Raw genomic sequence first — 7,743 nt, forward strand, 5'->3', positions numbered from 1 at the left:
ACCTTGGATTTTTTTCTTTTTCTTCTATAATTACAGCGGAAAGTCAACCTAGTTATGTCTCTACCAGCTTTTCACATTTAGAGAATTACTTTCCCAACCATTCTTCTTTCAAAATATCTCAAAGCGAATTAGATTGGATGAAGCTCTTCAATGTCAGTTTTAAGATCTTGTTCAACTTGTTCCATTTTTAGCTCAAGTTAAATGTTCTGTGTCTCCTGCTGGTTGGTAAATCTGCACGTTGGCCACTAAGTAAGATCATTTCTTTCTCATCTGCCTAGAAAATCTTTCCAAATTTTTGTTTGGTCCACCTTCATGGCATGTGGCAAACTTGTTTTGGCTTTCTTTCAACAACAGTTTAAACTCTGTAAAGTCTGAAATTGTACAGTGCGATGCTAGTAGTTGTTCTTTCCACAGATTCTTGTACCTGAAATGTGGATCTCCGAGTTTCAACTGATCAATGAAAAGGTAGGTTTAATTTTTTTTTTTCACAGAGTAATGCTCAAAGCTCAATAGCAAGTTTACGTTTTAAGAATGCACAAAGTAGTAATTAGGAAAACAATTCAGTGTCACATTCCTGACATTTAAAATCCCAATGTTGTTTCTTCTTGAATATGTCTTTACAGGTAAATTGTCTAAATATACCTGGGTCAGTGTTAACAGTGAGTCTAGACAAATGTGAGGTAAAGTCTGACTCGAATAAGTCTCATTAGTCGCAATATTGCCGAAGATCGAGGCTGAGCAGCCGTGTGCGCTACGCTGGCAGCCGTAGCTCAGGTAAACAAAACACACAAGGATGCCGTGGTGAATAGTCAAAGCCCAGCGCGTCACTTTTAATTACAGTTTTCATTTGTGTGTAAGCCGCGGATGCATTGTGTTCAATTTATCTCAAAAAATTGATAAACATATCCGTCAAATTAAAAGGGATCAGAGGAGGAGGAAAAAGCTGAACCTTTGTAGAGATGAATCCCCCTGAAAACCTCCTCTCTGTAATGTAATGGATTTGGCTTTAATTACAAACTTGTTCCCTCTCTCTTTCACGCACACACACACCCTCCCACCCCCACACGCACATGAGGTAATAAAACAAACACAACCCCTGTTTGCGTGAGTGCAAACAAAAAGGAGAGAGCAAATTTTGCCCCTGTTTGCAATGCAGCAGAGTTGAGGACATGAGGCGTACACAAACATTTCAGCACAAGCATTCTGATCCAAATCCACAATTTGACTTAGATATTCAGAATTAAGAGAAATGTCAAATGTCTTTTCCCACACTAATATGACATATGGGGCCACAAAACTGATTAAAAATCTTTTCTCCATTTTAATTAAGGAGTTGATGAGAAGTTCATCGGCCACATAGAGAAAGCCTCCTGGTTATTCCTCTAAATATTGATTTCTGAACTCTTCCTGAGTTAAAACATCAGTATTGTTGTTTCTAACAATGTTCGTTTTACTCAAACATAAACCTATAAAGAGTTAAATCAGAGAAAGTGATCATTTAAAGTCCGTTTCCAGAGCTGTATGTTTGATTAGGAATCGTCGTTTGTTTGCCCGTTTTTATTTAAAATAAGTTTGGAGGAATCAATATGTTTTATTGGCTATAATGTCATTGGCCTAACTTCAAAAGAATATATTGCCTTTTATCTAAGCTTACATGTTATCTTTCAAAATCAAAACAAGGTCTGCAAGGTTTTGCTGCCATGTAGACAAAATAAATGTATAACTTATATTAATATTTAGTTTTTTCCCACTCTGCTGCATACTTTGAACTGAGTGACGTGTGATAAAAAGCGTCCTACTTACTGACCCTGATCCTCACACTCTTTGACAGTGAGCGCTCGTTACAAGTGGAGTAATTCTCTCCTGCAGCGTCTCCCCTGTCTGATAATAAACCATGAAACACACATGATTTAATGTCACACTAATATAACCCTTTGCTCCCTGTACTTCTCCAGGGAAGTCATTTTGTAACACGTTTGCAAACTAAGTTGCAGATATTGCGTTTGCACTGAACTGTTGCTGACTGAAACGAACTCCATCAGGACGATATTTTTAGCTAGAAATGGACGACTCGGGAATCAAGTCCTCAAAAATCAAGAAAACCAACTAAACTCAAGCCAGATTGGCTCTTGCGTCTCCCAGTGTGCACTCGGATTTAAAATGGCTCCATTTGGGTTTCTGTGGTGCTGAGTAACGGACCGACATGTGTAGCTGCACGGAAATGAGCACAAATAAGTGATCTGAGTTTATTTTAAATATTGTCTGTCACAAGAAAATGCTTCAGATAAACAAAAAAGTAAAGTTGCTAACTACATGCAAACTGATCGCTACTGATTGGTTGATAACTAAAAACTGAAGGAAACTTAATTTGGGAAAAAGGAGGAATTTTCTTCTTTGATGAATTGTGAACTGAGATCGGAGAGTTCATCAGGTGGTTCAAAATTCACTCCTCCTTTTAATTCCAGGGCTTTGTAAAAAAAAAATATTTTTTTTCCCCATGTTCTAAACTTATTTAAATCCAGTAATTTTTACAGTCATTACGTAACACAAATTGAGAAAAATTTGGAAAGGCTGGGTGTGGAAAACGTAAGTACATCCTTTCTTGTTGAGGATGAAAATATGATATTAAAGTGTCGTAGAATGTGTTAATAACTGAAGTTTACCCGGGGTTTGGACATGTAAATGTTTGTATGATTTAAAAGAGAAGCGTAAGAAGGACAGGAAATCATAAGATCTTGTATACCTGCTCCTTTTCAAACAGATTATGCAAAATCGCTTATTAATTGAGCATGATTTGTTTTTTATTTACATTTTTTTCTTGTTTTTACTTTTTGTCTGTTTGAAACAAATAAATAACTAAATAACATTTATAAAGAAAAGTAGCGGCCAGTTGATGTCTTGAATGCAGCTCAGAAGTGTGTGTTAAAATGCCATAATGGAAATAAATCAGGCATCACTTAAACATTTGTTGAAGTCATTCAATCTGGGAATGAGTCAAATGTCATTTCCATTTAATCTGAACTCATCTTTCTCCACTGCCAGAAAAAAAAACAAATGAAAACATGACTGTCGCCAATGATTCGGGCTCATTGTGTCACTTGGGACAATTTACAGTCATTTAGTCAAATAAGTTTTATGTCAGCACAATATTTCCCAGCGAGGCTGCAGATGTCGGCAGAGACCCTGAAAGCTACTGTCTAGGAAGAGGAACGATGCAAAATTTGACAAGATCCATGAAACTCCCTATTGCAAACATAATATCTGTGATGAGCAGAGGGTAAAACGTGAACCCTTTAGCCGCATCGCCTGGACACTGGAAGACGTTTTCCTTCGGTGCTTCGGTCCGGCCTCATCGGAGCGGCTCGTGTCAGCTGTGAGCTTTGTGTTTCTGTCTTAATGTGGTGTAAAGAAGGTTTTTACTAAATTTTCCTTTCAGGGCTCAGCAGCCTAATGGAGTCGTGAGAACGTTTAAATCAATACCAGAGACCTTTATTCTGCTGTAGATTAAAGTTGTATGCTTTTCTTAAACCAGTGTTAAATTTTGTTCTTGGCTTCTGTTAAAGTTTAATTACACTTCCTCTACAATTTATTTATTTATTTTACCGTAATAGCACGTCTCTATGCAGCAGCGTTTCTCATATGGAGGAGTAGATGTTACTAGAAAGATTTGGAGCTAACTAGAATTTAATGTTATGTCCATTTCAGGGGGATTAATGGAAAATATCTGGGTTATTCACACAAAGGTGCCAAGGATCCTGTAGGCGAACACAAAATTATATAAAGTTTGTGCAAAGTGAGAGTTCATCTGTTAAATTGACTGAGTTTTTAAGTGTTAAATTGAATATAATTCCAGATTTTGTCTAAAGGTTGTCTAAAACCCTTTAGCTGTTATTGTGACAAGTTAATTTTATAAGCTATAGAAGAGTAATTATTAGAAATGCGCTGATATCTGATAATAATACTGACCAATATACTTACCAATATCATAAATACTATATGTATTTCCCTGCACTTTTTGTAAAAGAGAACAGACCACCTGCGCTGCTTCTGTTCTTCAGTTAAACATCCCATAATGCACTGCTGCATCACTATCAATTCCACATGACCAAACAACCTCCCTCCTAAAATCAATACTCTGAAATGGAAATATAATTTTCATTAATCGAACTGAAAACAATATGTTGAAAAATTATGCCAACATTGATATCAATATACTGTATTTTCCGCACTATAAGGCACACCTTCAATGAATGGCCTATTTTAAAACTTTTTTCATATATAAAGCGCACTGCATTATAAGGCACTACATTGAGGGTCTTCAGCTGTTCCGTAATACGGGACATGATTTATTTCGTACTCTACAAATGAGGATGTGTAATAATAAGGAAATGGTCCCAGAGTGCATTATATAGTAGTCTGCCCCAGTCATTGTTTCACTCACGGTGTTGGTGTTGCAATATTGTGCCCAACTGCTTTCTAGGTAACACAGACCAACCGACACGCTGCCGCCGCAGTCTCTGTCTCTCTTCCCCCGCCCCCCGGCTTTAAATGTATAGGGGCTGGTCCCTTGGTAACCGTAGTCGAAGCAACCCGGACGAATATCTAAAGCCACTTTGTTGACATAAAAAATGTTAAAAAAAACAGTTCGACTCGGGTTGGCGTGGAAAGCCTTCAGCGACTGGGCCGGGGCGTGGCCGGACGATGGTCACCCCTCTCTGTTTGCGCACAGTATATTGGTGGGAACATGGTGCTAAATGACCTGCAGATGACCTGATTATCAGGTCGGTAGGTAGATAGGTCAGTCAAACTTTATTAACAAAGAAGCGTTCTGACAACTATCCCAGCATGCACCACGCACTTCTTCTTCTACGGGCAAAAATGAAGTCGGCGGCTGCTTACCGTAGTTGCTAGACCTGTTGTGGCTCAATATTGGTCCTTATATAAGGCGCACCGGATTATAAGGCGCACTGTCGGCTTTTGAGGAAATTGAAGGTTTTTGGGTGCGCCTTATAGTGCGGAAAATACGGTATTGTGCATCCTTTGAATTATTATTTGTTTCCACATATTTTAAAGTAATCTTTTAGGACTTACTGAATATTAAAGAATATTTCATTATTCTTCCTAACCACAGAGAAGGAACACTTGACAATAAAAAGTCTTCTTTAAGTAACTAAATATAATCAAAGTGTTTTTGGGTTGGGTGAAAGGTCTGTGTTTTATTTTATCATTATTATATGTCTCCCTTAGAGAGTGAACATTAGCAAAAGTGACGGACTCTCCCTTGGAAATGCAGTGTAAAATCAGTCTTAGAAAAATTTATGGTAACAGAAATAATTACGCTACAAAAAAAAAAAACTAATTAAAAGTTGGAGAAAAAAAAAGGTTAATAAATCCTTAGCAATTTATCTCCGGCTGTTTGAAATTTAAGTCAATAATATAATTAGCAGAACCCTTCTCCTGTTAATGACTGCACTACAATAGTGTCACAGGTTCCCTCCGTGGAACATAAAATAATCCTAAAGCGTTTGAGTTGAAAGCGAGCTGCGTGCTCCAGCAGCAGGTGAGCTGCAGAAACAGAGTCAGGGACCTTTTTGCATATTTATAGGTTCCCCTAACTGAATTAGACAGAGGTCTAGAGGAACATCTAAGCCTTTTAAAGGCATGAAGGGATTGTTTCCATGACAAAACTTCTAAATATGTAATTTTGATGAAATGAGATGAGTTTATATGGGTTAGATCAATGCCAGGAGAGGGACTTTGGGTTTCATCTAATCTTGGATCTCACAGTGTTTCATTTAGCAGCTCTACAGGGAAGCTTGACATTGGCACAGGCATGCGTGGTAAAAACCGAGCACATTTTCTCAATAAAATGTCGGAGTCGAGGAGCAGCTGCAACAGTCTTTACAGGTGTGCGTTTTGTTAGAATAAACATGGATCAGTGGGAAAGCAAAACAGTCGGTTTACTTTATTTGTGATATTTGTCTTCCTGTGTTTTGTATCAGGAGCATCCAATCAGATTTTTATCCCTAATAATAACATGCGTCATCCTGTAGCAGGGATTTGCCAACGCTGTGATTTTCGTTAAGTTAAAAATCCAAACCAACTACGTGACCGGAAACTTTACAGAGCATCAAAAATATAATTCCAGATGCTGCAGGCTCTCCTATTTTACTTTTGCTTGACAGTGTCAAATATGTCTTTCCAACCAGAGTTTTTGCAGTTGCCCTCAATGCACTGCTTTAAAAAGCAGCTAGCTCAGTTATGAAAGCTGCTGTAACTTGGGTTGCCACCCGTCCCTTAAAATATGGAATCGTCCCGTATTTGGCTGTTAAATGTTGAGTCCCATATTGAACCGATACGGGACGCAATTTGTTCCGTATTTCTATAAATGTCCGGTACACACGCCTATCACACATCAAGACTAATTGTAACAATAATGACCAAACTAAAACACAGGATATATTAAGGTCAGCTGAATTGTCGTGGTGTGAGCTAGAGCTAAAGGACCCCCAGAATGCTACGGACCAATGCTCTTGTGGTTGCCTAGAAATGGACACTACGCAGCGGCTGTGAGCTGCTATCGACCGCGTCTTTTTAAAACGTCCTCAACCCGATTCTCCACCATCATTAGAACCAAAACCTCTCGTAAAGATACGGACGTGAGAGGGAAGACTCAAATCCCAGGCTGGAACATGTTAGCGAAGACGAATACAGGCAATTAAAACAAATGTGTTCGTCCTGGCGCAGTGTGCATTGCTGGATGATGTCAGACAGAATGGGTCAGGAGAGGTTAGAACCTAAAGAGCTAGACATCAGCATCTCTTCATCCCTCAATCATCTCCTGAGGCTGATGTAGTATAGAACATTTTGCTATGATTGATTAAGTTGCTTGTGGTTTTAGTAGACTGTTATGGTTTGATTATTAGATAATCAATTATTTGCTTATTTAATGTATATTATCAGCCAAAATCATATAAATGGCCATTTAAAGAAYAAATCATATTAAGAGATTAACAGTAAATACATAAATATTTCCTACTTTAAAAAGATTTGTTAGGGTTTTCTGTTTGTTTTATTAAGAAATGTTGACATATTCAGTGTTCAGTGGTCATTTAATGTATTATTAATGTCAGACACAGACCTTCTGACCAGGGGCGGATCTAGATGGGGGCCAGCAGGGGTACAGAAGAAATTATGCTAAATAAATGTCTTTTGTTAATATTCCGAGGTGGATTTTTTTTTTAACCTTCACAATTTTATTTTAACAATGAATTAAAAATTATAGTGCTGCACTTTTAGCTGCTGTATTGAGATAGGATCATACTTTCCATCTGGTAGATCAGGATCTACAACCTGAATCTCTGGAGACACAAGTGGCTCTTTGGCTCACTTATTACATCAAATGATGAAATATTGCTCTGTTTTTTTTTGTTTCATTCTTTTTTAAGTGTCGCCATGGAAAAACACTCACTACCCAGGCCCCCGTGGTAAATTTGACCCCGAAAAGACGTGACTAAGGAGCAGCTTTAGAAGTACACCGAAAGCTACAGAATCTGGTAAAAACTGTGAGCTTTGCTGAAGTAATTAAAGACACAAGTTCAAATCCCTGCTGAGAGTGGAGCTCCTTCAATCAGTGATCCTCCGTACCACTGATTGGCTAAGCAATGTAACGTGATCCTCTGCAGCAAGTGATGGCAAAGCGGGGCGCGTCATCACGACTTTACACAAGTGTGTCTTTACCTC

The sequence above is a fragment of the Poecilia reticulata genome, linkage group LG1, assembly GCF_000633615.1.
Source record: "Poecilia reticulata strain Guanapo linkage group LG1, Guppy_female_1.0+MT, whole genome shotgun sequence".
Taxonomy (NCBI): Eukaryota; Metazoa; Chordata; class Actinopteri; order Cyprinodontiformes; family Poeciliidae; genus Poecilia; species Poecilia reticulata.